This window comes from Salmo salar, chromosome 04 (assembly GCF_965601325.2).
Source record: "Salmo salar chromosome 04, fSalSal1, whole genome shotgun sequence".
Lineage (NCBI taxonomy): Eukaryota > Metazoa > Chordata > Actinopteri > Salmoniformes > Salmonidae > Salmo > Salmo salar.
The window spans coordinates 17,115,959-17,131,691 of NC_138294.1; positions in this window are offsets into that span (position 1 = coordinate 17,115,959).

The window sequence follows — 15,733 nt, forward strand, 5'->3', positions numbered from 1 at the left end:
ATGAGACAAAATGTAACATTTGGTCTATAGTTTTACTGCGAGAAACAGTTCATTCTGCAGGAGTTAACATTCTAATAGGCTACTGTCAGTGTGCAGACTTCAGTTACAACTTTATTACTGTTCCCATCTGAACTTCAAATGAGATACTATGTGAAACAGCCTGCGCAGACCACGAAAAACAACAGTAAACGGGATAAGATGTTTACATGCTACAGTATCCTGTCAGTATCCAGGCATCTTATTCAGGTTTCCCAAAACCGGGATATGATCTCCTGCTATTGTGCCGTTTAGCAAAGCCCTGCACTGTGCCATAGCTGACCCTGGCTTTCAACCCCTCAAGGTGTGTGTGGGGTTCAAGCTTGCTTAACCTACAGTGTGTGATGGGGTGAGTGTGTTTTTGCAGAAACATTTTTATTTATTTTTTTAAATTGGGGGGCTGCAGTAGAACAATATGAATGGAATTACGTTTTTTATGGTGTTTCTTAATTTTGAACACCTGCCCCATCAAAGGTCTGTGCACAGCTTTCACCTGGTCAGTCTGTCATGGAGAGAGCAGGTGTCCTTAATGTTTGGTAAACTCAGTGTAAAATGTACTTTGTTGGGATAGTTCAGGGTTTATGGATTAAGGAAATGTCTTATTTCCTTTATGACTCTTGTCGGGATAGTTCAGGGGTTTCCCCTTACCATGAAATATGAACAACTTCCTTGACATACGTCTCTGGTTCAGTGGAATAAGGAAAATGTTTTATTTACTTTATGACTCATATGGTTTAACATCTTGTCGGGATAGTTCAGCGGCTTTTCCTTACTATGAAAAGTGAACAACTTCATTGACATACCTCCCTGGTTCAGTGGAATAAGGAAGACTAATGATTTAATTTAGTAACATGATTATTTCCAATTTGGGGACTAGTGTGAAAACATATAGATCCTACAATTCACGTGTTTTTATATTCTTTGTGAGAGCACACACAGGGCTCCATTGTAACGTTTTCAGTTGGTGGCACAAGCCTATGATTTGGTCACGGCAATATTGTTGCAGGGTCGGGCAACAGAAAAAATGTGTCATCTAATGATCTTATCTAAACTAGTCAAAGTGCTTCATTCTAAGTGTTGGCTGCTTGACTACTAAAATGGTATGATTGAAAAAATGTGTAAATAGCACGTCCTTGCAAGAATGAATTCAAAGAATTCAAGATACTTTGATGTGCAACCTTAGCCAGTGATTGTCAAACCCAAAATGCATGACAGTAGGCCTACAATTCAAAATAGGGTTCCAGAATTGTTCAATATAGTGATTAATTTCTCTACATCGTTTTGGGCACTAATATCACATAAGATAATACAGAAAGCTTGGGACCCTATTTTTGTTCAACATTAACAGTGTTCAAAACAGTGTTTTGCACGCATTCACAGTTTAAAATGTTAAACAATCACTAAGCATGTTCTATCCCGCTTGTCAGAGAGAGTTAAAGTGCACTGTAAATATGCAACAAAACAGCAAGTAGAAACTCTATGGAGTCCAGACGACAGTCTGATTAACCAGCGGGCCAGGTGTAAAAGGTTTGGCAGCCTTATCTATTCATTCAATCAATTGGAATACTAAAGAAGCAATCCACCCTTGATGAGCGATCAATAGGACAATAGAATCTTTCTGAGTCGAGAGCATGTGAGAAGTCTTGAGGGTGTGCGAAAGTGTTATCAAATGTTCCTATTAATATTAGATCAGGTAATCCAAAATGTTATTAGATCAAGTAATCAGCTGTTTTTAAGAATGTAACTAATCCTGGTTACATTTTGTAAGTAATCCGGGCAGATTAGTTACTTCATTTTTATAATTCAATTATGTAATCAGTTACTACCCAACCCTGTACACAGGTATGTTTACATCATACATACCTGTTGTTCAACAAAATTACATACCTAGTTTAACTAAATTCAAATCTTTGTAGTGTTTGCAGTAGTTAATTACTTTTTTGCCATGTAGATGTGTAGCCAACTACTGGAACGACTCAATACATTTTTCTCAACAAAGAAAATAAAAGGGAATTCATGTGTCATGTGAATGAAAGATTCTGTTCCGACAATGAAGTTGACAGGACCACTTTGAAAATGAGAGCATGGAGTTATTGGCCTAGTACATTCAAACTCAATTCTGGACCTCGAAGCCAGTTAAACACACTTCGACTGCATTTTTTCACTGTTCCCATTTAAAATTGGGGACTGGTTTAGACCTGGGACACAAGATGGGTGCTATTAATTATCAGGAAGAATAGAAAATAGTTTAATACACCTGGCCTGGAAGATAAAATGTTTAGCTCTAAAGACTAAAGTTCTGCGTCTCTTTTGAATGTTCAAAAATAACAGGGTCTCTTATTAATCACCAGGTAGTTTTGATGTAGTGAACTACATTTTCAAAGTAACAAGTTAAACCAACTACACTATATATACACAACACTATGTTGACACCCCTTCAAATTAGTGGATTCGGCTATTTCAGTCACACCCTTTGCTGACAGGTGTATAAAATCGTGCAAACAGCCATGCAATCTCCATAGACAAACATTGGCAGTAGAATGACCTTACTGAAGAGCTCAGAGACTTTCAACATGGCACTGTCATAGGATTTATTCCAGTGTCAAGTAATTGGTAGCTTGGTAAACTATATTTTCAGAGTAGCGTCCCCAGCACTGCTGGAAAGCAGGTAGTCATAACAGTATATTTGTCATAACAGTATATTTGTAATGAGTGGTCATCATATTCATCATGTTCATTACATCTTATACACGTCAAGTTCTAGTTCAAATGTATATTATCATCATCATCAAGTTGCAGAAAGAAATACTCTACTTCTAAAAAAAAAACAGCTCCAATTTACAGTTACACAATTTACTACTGGTCAGTGGAACATATCAGTGTCATCAGTATCCTGTATGCAATCTCCTGCCATTGTGACTGACCCCTAAATCTATGTCTGTGTGCTTGTGTGTATTGAAAGCAGGAATCGAAACTCTGTTATCTGAATAAAGAAAGGACAATGAGTTACTGTAAGGTGAACCTTGCACCTGTTTTGCTTTCAAGACAACTGGGAACTCTGGAAAAAAAAACAAGGTTGAATCATGATGACCTCAGTGATCTTCAGGTCGTAGCTCTAGAAAGAGACCCGAGTTCCCGACTTGGATGACCATTCAAAAATGTATTTTCCCAGTCTGAGCTAGTTTTTTCCTGAGTTCCCAGTTGTTTTGAACTCAATGAAGTCAGATTTCCCAGTTCGGAGTTCAAAGTTGTTTTGAGCACGGCAGAAATCATGCTGCGTTGACAGCATCGCCAATGTTGAATGTTTATCATTTTAAGCTTGGAAAAACTAAAACAAAAACCGAGATTTGGGACCACACACCAACTCCACCTAATAGCAGGCTAGCAACTGCTTTGTAATGCTTGCAGTTAGCCACTGATTCCTTCCAAACAACACATTGTTGAATTTGTCATTTCCAACTTGATGTGTAATGTTTATGTCCAATGGCCGATGAGCACCGATGCGTTTCATCAATTTCTCTTCATTATTTCTCTTCATATGACAAGGATTAAAAAGGATTTGCCAGTAGATTGTCAACTTGATTCATAACTGCTTGCTAAGATTTTGAAAGTATGATGTTGACATGATCAGTCCAATCAAAGCTATTGTAGATAACGTGATTTGATGTAATTTTATCTGTGGCCAATGACCTTGAGGCCTTCTTGGATAGGCACTTTTAATGTAACTCTATGGCAGCACCCAATAGGCTTGAATTTTTTTGCTCTACCCTTAGATTTGACAGTGGCGTAGTGTCCCCATGAATGACAGAACACTGAGCCACTCACGGCGCAACTAGAGAATATTAACAACCCCTATGCTCTGTATTTTCCGCTGGCTGCCCCACCACTACAGAAAGCACTGAGCTAGGCTGAAACACCTGCATTTTGGAGCTGCCTTACTCAAGAAGGCAAAAAAATAGAACATTTTTGTATGGAGGCTTTATTACCTCAATAATTGTGTATTTTATTTTGCATTGTTTTTGCTAACTAATAGGTGACACGTATTAATGCCAAAATAACATGCGAAACAGGAACCCCCCACCTTCAATAAAAAGCAATAATTTATTTAATTGGGGCTCAAAACATGCCCAGTGGGGCTCAAAACATGCCCTGAATGACGGATCGCCACTGGGTATAATACAACATATTTTTTTTATGACTATTTTTTATTCTTTTACCCCTTTTTCTCTCCAATTTCGTGGTATCCAATTGGTAGTAGTTACTGTCTTGTCTCATCGCTGCAACTCCCGTACGGACTCTGGAGAGGCGAAGGTCGAGAGCCATGTGTCCTCCGAAACACAACCCAACCAAGCTGCACTGCTTCTTGACACAGCGCACATCCAACCCGGAAGCCAGCCGCACCAATGTGTCGGAGGAAACACCGTACACCTAGCGACCTAGTCAGCCTGCACTGCGCCCGGCCCACCACAGGAGTCGCTAGTGCGCGATGAGACAAGGATATCCCTGCCGGCCAAACCCTCCCTAACCCTGACAAAGCTGGGCCAATTGTGCGTTGCCCCATGAGCCTCCCGGTCACGGCCGGCTGCGGCTAAGCCTGGGCTCGAACCCAGAATCTCTGGTTGCACATAATACAACTTTTTGGAGAACTTGGCTGACAGTTTTTGGGATGTACTCTCTCCCCTTGTTCCAACCAGTTTAAACCCTCCTCATGTCTATGTCTGCGCCCCTGCGGAAATCGAATTAGCATAAACAAAAATCCCCATCAAAATCCATCAGTTTAAGCTAGAGAGAATTTTTTACATGGACTGCGTCTAAATTCATCACATCCGCCAATGTCACCCTTCAGCATCTAGGGTGAAAGATGGCAGAGCTAGAGCTGTGTTTGTCAGACCATGAGACGTCCCAAAAATCGGTCTTCTCACAAAAACGTCTGTAGCTTCCGAAGGGTTTGGCCTGCAAACTATTATGACCCCTCTATGGAAAGATGAGACTATCACAAACATGTGTTTTGCTCTAGGAAGCCTGCAAGCGTCACAAGACTAGTTTAAAGGTAGTGTGGAACCAGTTACAAAAAATGAATGTAAGTATATATGAAGATAGTTTAGTACCTAAAATAAGGGGTTAAATACATGTAAAAACCATATATATAAATAGTTTCCTGATCTTTCTTATATCTCTCAGATATAGGACAGACACTTCAGAACAAACTTTCTTTAGATAATCTGTTCATCCATGTATGATGTTTTCTATGGGCTAAGAGCAGTAAGGCCAAACTCAATGTTTCATCAAATATTTTTGGGGATACCTTAAGGGGTCCTTAAACAATTCCACATGTTAGCTTAGTGTATGCTAGTCATAAGAATGAAAATAATGTGAATGGATTTAGATTTTGTCACCCAAATGGACAGATGGTCAAAGGAAGGAAAGTTGTAGCAATGGGTTACTCACAGCCCCTCGGGGGTGGCCCCCAATGAATCTACTTTTTGGGAGGCAGATGCGATGGCTTGAATCCATTGTGCCACGGAGTTGTATATAGATACTGTTCATTGTGCCGGCGTACAGCATTTCTCCAGTGAACACCTCTGCTTTGTAAATAAGACTGTTGTCTCTACAAAGCAAGTTCAGAAGACAGAAATATGATAAATATATGATACATTCAATATGTAATTTATACTGATGACCAATCCTTTTGTTTAGCTATTGTGTCAGAATGAGGCCACAGGATGATCCGAAGGGATTGTTACCTTACCTACAACAACAGCACTGGAACATTGTTAATGTGGAAGGCAACCCGTCTGCCTAGGACCACAATTACAGCAGGGTTATTCAAATCCTACACTACAAGGGCCAGACTGCTACTGGTTTTCTGTTAAATCTAAATAAGTTCCTGATTAGAGGGGAACAATGAAAAATAAGAAGCAGTGGAACTGGCTTCGAGGTCCAGATTTGAATTTGAGGGTCATTGGCTGCATTTACACAGGCAGCCAAATTCTGATCGTTCAACCAATTATAAGCAAAAAAGCTGATCTGATTAAGCAAAAGACCATTTAGTGATACAAATATCAGAATAGGGCTGCCTGTCTAAACGCAGCCTTAGAGTAAAAAATATATATATTTATGAAGCTACATGGATTACACTCAGAGCCACAAATAGTAACTACAAGTATGAAAATTAGTCAACACTTATTGCATGTTATATTCAACATTCAACAGCAAAGTCAAATGAGAAAGGAACATGGGATCAATCTAGTACATGACAAATAATAAAGAACTTTATAAATATATAGCTCATATAAGATTTCAGCTTTCTTACCCCGATATGATGCAGGAAATTAGCAGTGAGAAATCAGAGTTCCACTGTACTCAGCACCTCAGACATCATGGCTCTTTTATATGGTTTATATATGTCTTGTTTGTTCAATCATGAATTAACAGAGAAGAAATGAGGAAACAAAAATCATTCACTTCTGATTCGTCATAGTTTAGTCTTTTAGCAGACGCCCTCATTGTGTTCGTTACAGCTTACACACATTCAAAGTTGGCTCATATCCCGGTTAAGGTCTTATCAGGATAAGACGTTTAAGGCCTTTCAAATCAAATCAAATTTTATTTGTCACATGCTTTGTAAACAACAGTTGTAGAGAAACAGTGAAATGCTTACTTACAGCCCTTCCCAACAATGCAGAGAGAAAAATAATAACATGAGGAATAAATACACAATGAGTAACGATAACTTGGCTATATACACGGAGTACCAGTACCGACTCACTGTGCAGGGGTACAAGGTAATTGAAGTAGATATGTACAGTACATATACCTGGGGATAAATAAGAATAGATAATAAACAGTAGCAGCAGCGTATGTGATGAGTCAAGAGTTAGTGCAAAAAGGGTCAATGCAGATAGCTATTTGGTTAACTATTTAACTATCTGGACTAACTATTTAGCAGTCTTATGGCTTAGGGGTAGAAGATGTTCAGGGTCCTGTAGGTTCCAGACTTGGTGCATCGGTACCACTTGCCGTTCAGTTGCAGAGAGCACACTATGACTTTGGTGGTTGGGGTCTTTGACAATTGTTTGGGCCTTCCTCTGACACCACCTGGTATAGAGGTCCTGGATACTCACAAGTATCCCTGTATGCACGAATAACAGAATATTCCTAAATTGCCCAGAGACTGCAGAAATATTTTTTCCCGATTTTTTTAATTTCTGACATTAGGTAGGCTGTTAGTAAACTTGTCTATGATTAGATACATGCAGCATCTCTTCTGTCATTACCTGGTGCTCATCTAGAACACTAAATAAAGCCTTGCTCACCAGAATGTCATAAATCAATAGAATTATCATTGCATCATCAACAATCTTGTTCAGTGGTTCAAAACAAATTTGCCCAGGGACCCCACCTAGGCAAACCGGAAACTCAGGGACCCCCATCCTATGTTAACAAAAAAAGTAGCATCTTGTCTTATCAGGTGAATGATAATGGCAAGTAGAAGTAATCAATATTTTTAAATTAATAGATTTGGATGAAACCAAGATTGAACTCTTTGGCCTGAATGTCAAACGTCACTTCTGGAGGTAACCTGGCACCATCCATACGGTGAAGCATGGTGGTGGCAGCATCATGCTGTGGGGATGTTTTTCAGCGGCAGGGACAAGGTGACTAGTCAGGATCGAGGGAAAGATGAATGGAGCAAAGTACAGAGAGCTCCTTGATGAAAACCTGCTCCAGAGCGCTCAGGACCTCAGACTGGGGCGAAGGTTCACCTTCCAACAGGACAACACACGAGTGGCTTCGGGACAAGTCTCTGAATTGCCTTGAGTGGCCCAGCCAGAGCCCGGACTTGGACCCGATCGAACATCTCTGGAGTGACCTGAAAATAGCTGTGCAGCTACGCTCCCCATCCAACCCGACAGAGCTTGAGAGGATCTGCAGAGAAGAATGGGAGAAACTCCCCAAATACAGGTGTGCCAAGCGTGTAGCATTAAACCCAAGAAGACGCGAGGCTGTAATCACTGCCAAAGGTGCTTCAACAAAGTACTGAGTAAAGGGTCTGAATACTTCTGTAAATGTAATAAAAAATATTTTTAAGAAATTTGCAAAATAAAATAAAAAATGTTTTTGCTTTGTCATTATGGGTATTGTGTATAGGTTGATGAGGGGGAGATTTAAAAAAAATCCATTTTAGAATAAGGCTTTAACGTTACAAAATGTGGAAAAAGTCAAGGGGTCTGAATACTTTCCGAATGCACTGTATACAGTTCAATATCTTTTGCATGCTTTCTGTCTGGTTTTGGTTGTTTAAGTTGACACTGAAGCAGTTTTTCGATCCCGTACATGACCACATAGACGGCCCGCAAAACAATCTTCTATACAGAAGAAAAATCTGCAATTTCCTCTATATTAAAGAAAACGATTTTGGGAATGAAATAATTTATCTACTTCCTCATAGTTGGATGAACAGGAACAGCTAGCATGCTAACTGTTTCTGTAGACTTCCAGTCATTGCACTAATGCTAGTTAGCATTAACTCGTGAAACTACCTCTAACTTCCTTCATACTGGACGCAGAAACATAAAAATGGTAGATAAAATGTTATTATGTTGCAGCTAGCGATATTAATCAAAGAACGATTTCCCGCCCCAATTTTTTTTAAATCACAGATACCGTGCAGTACCTCCCCGGACCTGTAGTGGGCCGCAGATCCCAGTTTGAAAACCAATGAATTAAATAAATAATTTCTCCGCTCCTGTTCATGAGACAAAATGTAACATTTGGTCTATAATTTTACTGCGAGAAACAGTTCATTCTGCAGGAGTTAACATTCTAATAGGCTACTGTCAGTGTGCAGACTTCAGTTACAACTTTATTACTGTTCCCATCTGAACTTCAAATGAGATACTATGTGAAACAGCCTGCGCAGACCACGAAAAACAACAGTAAACGGGATAAGATGTTTACATGCTACAGTATCCTGTCAGTATCCAGGCATCTTATTCAGGTTTCCCAAAACCGGGATATGATCTCCTGCTATTGTGCCGTTTAGCAAAGCCCTGCACTGTGCCATAGCTGACCCTGGCTTTCAACCCCTCAAGGTGTGTGTGGGGTTCAAGCTTGCTTAACCTACAGTGTGTGATGGGGTGAGTGTGTTTTTGCAGAAACATTTTTATTTATTTTTTTAAATTGGGGGGCTGCAGTAGAACAATATGAATGGAATTACGTTTTTTATGGTGTTTCTTAATTTTGAACACCTGCCCCATCAAAGGTCTGTGCACAGCTTTCACCTGGTCAGTCTGTCATGGAGAGAGCAGGTGTCCTTAATGTTTGGTAAACTCAGTGTAAAATGTACTTTGTTGGGATAGTTCAGGGTTTATGGATTAAGGAAATGTCTTATTTCCTTTATGACTCTTGTCGGGATAGTTCAGGGGTTTCCCCTTACCATGAAATATGAACAACTTCCTTGACATACGTCTCTGGTTCAGTGGAATAAGGAAAATGTTTTATTTACTTTATGACTCATATGGTTTAACATCTTGTCGGGATAGTTCAGCGGCTTTTCCTTACTATGAAAAGTGAACAACTTCATTGACATACCTCCCTGGTTCAGTGGAATAAGGAAGACTAATGATTTAATTTAGTAACATGATTATTTCCAATTTGGGGACTAGTGTGAAAACATATAGATCCTACAATTCACGTGTTTTTATATACCTTGTGAGAGCACACACAGGGCTCCATTGTAACGTTTTCAGTTGGTGGCACAAGCCTATGATTTGGTCACGGCAATATTGTTGCAGGGTCGGGCAACAGAAAGAATGTGTCATCTAATGATCTTATCTAAACTAGTCAAAGTGCTTCATTCTAAGTGTTGGCTGCTTGACTACTAAAATGGTATGATTGAAAAAATGTGTAAATAGCACGTCCTTGCAAGAATGCATGATTCAAGATACTTTGATGTGCAACCTTAGCCAGTGATTGTCAAACCCAAAATGCATGACAGTAGGCCTACAATTCAAAATAGGGTTCCAGAATTGTTCAATATAGTGATTAATTTCTCTACATCGTTTTGGGCACTAATATCACATAAGATAATACAGAAAGCTTGGGACCCTATTTTTGTTCAACATTAACAGTGTTCAAAACAGTGTTTTGCACGCATTCACAGTTTAAAATGTTAAACAATCACTAAGCATGTTCTATCCCGCTTGTCAGAGAGAGTTAAAGTGCACTGTAAATATGCAACAAAACAGCAAGTAGAAACTCTATGGAGTCCAGACGACAGTCTGATTAACCAGCGGGCCAGGTGTAAAAGGTTTGGCAGCCTTATCTATTCATTCAATCAATTGGAATACTAAAGAAGCAATCCACCCTTGATGAGCGATCAATAGGACAATAGAATCTTTCTGAGTCGAGAGCATGTGAGAAGTCTTGAGGGTGTGCGAAAGTGTTATCAAATGTTCCTATTAATATTAGATCAGGTAATCCAAAATGTTATTAGATCAAGTAATCAGCTGTTTTTAAGAATGTAACTAATCCTGGTTACATTTTGTAAGTAATCCGGGCAGATTAGTTACTTCATTTTTATAATTCAATTATGTAATCAGTTACTACCCAACCCTGTACACAGGTATGTTTACATCATACATACCTGTTGTTCAACAAAATTACATACCTAGTTTAACTAAATTCAAATCTTTGTAGTGTTTGCAGTAGTTAATTACTTTTTTGCCATGTAGATGTGTAGCCAACTACTGGAACGACTCAATACATTTTTCTCAACAAAGAAAATAAAAGGGAATTCATGTGTCATGTGAATGAAAGATTCTGTTCCGACAATGAAGTTGACAGGACCACTTTGAAAATGAGAGCATGGAGTTATTGGCCTAGTACATTCAAACTCAATTCTGGACCTCGAAGCCAGTTAAACACACTTCGACTGCATTTTTTCACTGTTCCCATTTAAAATTGGGGACTGGTTTAGACCTGGGACACAAGATGGGTGCTATTAATTATCAGGAAGAATAGAAAATAGTTTAATACACCTGGCCTGGTAGATAAAATGTTTAGCTCTAAAGACTAAAGTTCTGCGTCTCTTTTGAATGTTCAAAAATAACAGGGTCTCTTATTAATCACCAGGTAGTTTTGATGTAGTGAACTACATTTTCAAAGTAACAAGTTAAACCAACTACACTATATATACACAACACTATGTTGACACCCCTTCAAATTAGTGGATTCGGCTATTTCAGTCACACCCTTTGCTGACAGGTGTATAAAATCGTGCAAACAGCCATGCAATCTCCATAGACAAACATTGGCAGTAGAATGACCTTACTGAAGAGCTCAGAGACTTTCAACATGGCACTGTCATAGGATTTATTCCAGTGTCAAGTAATTGGTAGCTTGGTAAACTATATTTTCAGAGTAGCGTCCCCAGCACTGCTGGAAAGCAGGTAGTCATAACAGTATATTTGTCATAACAGTATATTTGTAATGAGTGGTCATCATATTCATCATGTTCATTACATCTTATACACGTCAAGTTCTAGTTCAAATGTATATTATCATCATCATCAAGTTGCAGAAAGAAATACTCTACTTCTAAAAAAAAAACAGCTCCAATTTACAGTTACACAATTTACTACTGGTCAGTGGAACTTATCAGTGTCATCAGTATCCTGTATGCAATCTCCTGCCATTGTGACTGACCCCTAAATCTATGTCTGTGTGCTTGTGTGTATTGAAAGCAGGAATCGAAACTCTGTTATCTGAATAAAGAAAGGACAATGAGTTACTGTAAGGTGAACCTTGCACCTGTTTTGCTTTCAAGACAACTGGGAACTCTGGAAAAAAAAACAAGGTTGAATCATGATGACCTCAGTGATCTTCAGGTCGTAGCTCTAGAAAGAGACCCGAGTTCCCGACTTGGATGACCATTCAAAAATGTATTTTCCCAGTCGGAGCTAGTTTTTTCCTGAGTTCCCAGTTGTTTTGAACTCAATGAAGTCAGATTTCCCAGTTCGGAGTTGAAAGTTGTTTTGAGCACGGCAGAAATCATGCTGCATTGACAGCATCGCCAATGTTGAATGTTTATCATTTTAAGCTTGGAAAAACTAAAACAAAAACCGAGATTTGGGACCACACACCAACTCCACCGAATAGCAGGCTAGCAACTGCTTTGTAATGCTTGCAGTTAGCCACTGATTCCTTCCAAACCACACATTGTTGAATTTGTGATTTCCAACTTGATGTGTAATGTTTATGTCCAATGGCCGATGAGCACCGATGCGTTTCATCAATTTCTCTTCATTATTTCTCTTCATATGACAAGGATTAAAAAGGATTTGCCAGTAGATTGTCAACTTGATTCATAACTGCTTGCTAAGATTTTGAAAGTATGATGTTGACATGATCAGTCCAATCAAAGCTATTGTAGATAACGTGATTTGATGTAATTTTATCTGTGGCCAATGACCTTGAGCCTTCTTGGATAGGCACTTTTAATGTAACTCTATGGCAGCACCCAATAGGCTTGAATTTTTTTGCTCTACCCTTAGATTTGACAGTGGCGTAGTGTCCCCATGAATGACAGAACACTGAGCCACTCACGGCGCAACTAGAGAATATTAACAACCCCTATGCTCTGTATTTTCCGCTGGCTGCCCCACCACTACAGAAAGCACTGAGCTAGGCTGAAACACCTGCATTTTGGAGCTGCCTTACTCAAGAAGGCAAAAAAATAGAACATTTTTGTATGGAGGCTTTATTACCTCAATAATTGTGTATTTTATTTTGCATTGTTTTTGCTAACTAATAGGTGACACGTATTAATGCCAAAATAACATGGGAAACAGGAACCCCTTCAAAAAAAGCAATAATTTATTTAATTGTGGCTCAAAACATGCCCAGTGGGGCTCATAACATGCCCTGAATGACGGATCGCCACTGGGTATAATACAACATATTTTTTTTATGACTATTTTTTATTCTTTTACCCCTTTTTCTCTCCAATTTCGTGGTATCCAATTGGTAGTAGTTACTGTCTTGTCTCATCGCTGCAACTCCCGTACGGACTCTGGAGAGGCGAAGGTCGAGAGCCATGTGTCCTCCGAAACACAACCCAACCAAGCTGCACTGCTTCTTGACACAGCGCACATCCAACCCGGAAGCCAGCCGCACCAATGTGTCGGAGGAAACACCGTACACCTAGCGACCTAGTCAGCCTGCACTGCGCCCGGCCCACCACAGGAGTCGCTAGTGCGCGATGAGACAAGGATATCCCTGCCGGCCAAACCCTCCCTAACCCTGACAAAGCTGGGCCAATTGTGCGTTGCCCCATGAGCCTCCCAGTCACGGCCGGCTGCGGCTAAGCCTGGGCTCGAACCCAGAATCTCTGGTTGCACATAATACAACTTTTTGGAGAACTTGGCTGACAGTTTTTGGGATGTACTCTCTCCCCTTGTTCCAACCAGTTTAAACCCTCCTCATGTCTATGTCTGCGCCCCTGCGGAAATCGAATTAGCATAAACAAAAATCCCCATCAAAATCCATCAGTTTAAGCTAGAGAGAATTTTTTACATGGACTGCGTCTAAATTCATCACATCCGCCGATGTCACCCTTCAGCATCTAGGGTGAAAGATGGCAGAGCTAGAGCTGTGTTTGTCAGACCATGAGACATCCCAAAAATCGGTCTTCTCACAAAAACGTCTGTAGCTTCCGAAGGGTTTGGCCTGCAAACTATTATGACCCCTCTATGGAAAGATGAGACTATCACAAACATGTGTTTTGCTCTAGGAAGCCTGCAAGCGTCACAAGACTAGTTTAAAGGTAGTGATGAACCAGTTACAAAAAATGAATGTAAGTATATATGAAGATAGTTTAGTACCTAAAATAAGGGGTTAAATACGTGTAAAAACCATATATATAAATAGTTTCCTGATCTTTCTTATATCTCTCAGATATAGGACAGACACTTCAGAACACACTTTCTTTAGATAATCTGTTCATCCATGTATGATGTTTTCTATGGGCTAAGAGCAGTAAGGCCAAACTCAATGTTTCATCAAATATTTTTGGGGATACCTTAAGGGGTCCTTAAACAATTCCACATGTTAGCTTAGTGTATGCTAGTCATAAGAATGAAAATAATGTGAATGGATTTAGATTTTGTCACCCAAATGGACAGATGGTCAAAGGAAGGAAAGTTGTAGCAATGGGTTACTCACAGCCCCTCGGGGGTGGCCCCCAATGAATCTACTTTTTGGGAGGCAGATGCGATGGCTTGAATCCATTGTGCCACGGAGTTGTATATAGATACTGTTCATTGTGCCGGCGTACAGCATTTCTCCAGTGAACACCTCTGCTTTGTAAATAAGACTGTTGTCTCTACAAAGCAAGTTCAGAAGACAGAAATATGAAAAATATATGATACATTCAATATGTAATTTATACTGATGACCAATCCTTTTGTTTAGCTATTGTGTCAGAATGAGGCCACAGGATGATCCGAAGGGATTGTTACCTTACCTACAACAACAGCACTGGAACATTGTTAATGTGGAAGGCAACCCGTCTGCCTAGGACCACAATTACAGCAGGGTTATTCATATCCTACACTACAAGGGCCAGACTGCTACTGGTTTTCTGTTACATCTAAATAAGTTCCTGATTAAACGTGAACAATGAAAAATAAAAAGCAGTGGAACTGGCTTCGAGGTCCAGATTTGAATTTGAGGGTCATTGGCTGCATTTACACAGGCAGCCAAATTCTGATCGTTCAACCAATTATAAGCAAAAAAGCTGATCTGATTAAGCAAAAGACCATTTAGTGATACAAATATCAGAATTGGGCTGCCTGTCTAAACGCAGCCTTAGAGTAAAAAATATATATATTTATGAAGCTACATGGATTACACTCAGAGCCACAAATAGTAACTACAAGTATGAAAATTAGTCAACACTTATTGCATGTTATATTCAACATTCAACAGCAAAGTCAAATGAGAAAGGAACATGGGATCAATCTAGTACATGACAAATAATAAAGAACTTTATAAATATATAGCTCATATAAGATTTCAGCTTTCTTACCCCGATATGATGCAGGAAATTAGCAGTGAGAAATCAGAGTTCCACTGTACTCAGCACCTCAGACATCATGGCTCTTTTATATGGTTTATATATGTCTTGTTTGTTCAATCATGAATTAACAGAGAAGAAATGAGGAAACAAAAATCATTCACTTCTGATTCGTCATAGTTTAGTCTTTTAGCAGACGCCCTCATTGTGTTCGTTACAGCTTACACACATTCAAAGTTGGCTCATATCCCGGTTAAGGTCTTATCAGGATAAGACGTTTAAGGCCTTTCAAATCAAATCAAATTTTATTTGTCACATGCTTTGTAAACAACAGGTGTAGAGAAACAGTGAAATGCTTACTTACAGCCCTTCCCAACAATGCAGAGAGAAAAATAATAACATGAGGAATAAATACACAATGAGTAACGATAACTTGGCTATATACACGGAGTACCAGTACCGACTCACTGTGCAGGGGTACAAGGTAATTGAAGTAGATATGTACAGTACATATACCTGGGGATAAATAAGAATAGATAATAAACAGTAGCAGCAGCGTATGTGATGAGTCAAGAGTTAGTGCAAAAAGGGTCAATGCAGATAGCTATTTGGTTAACT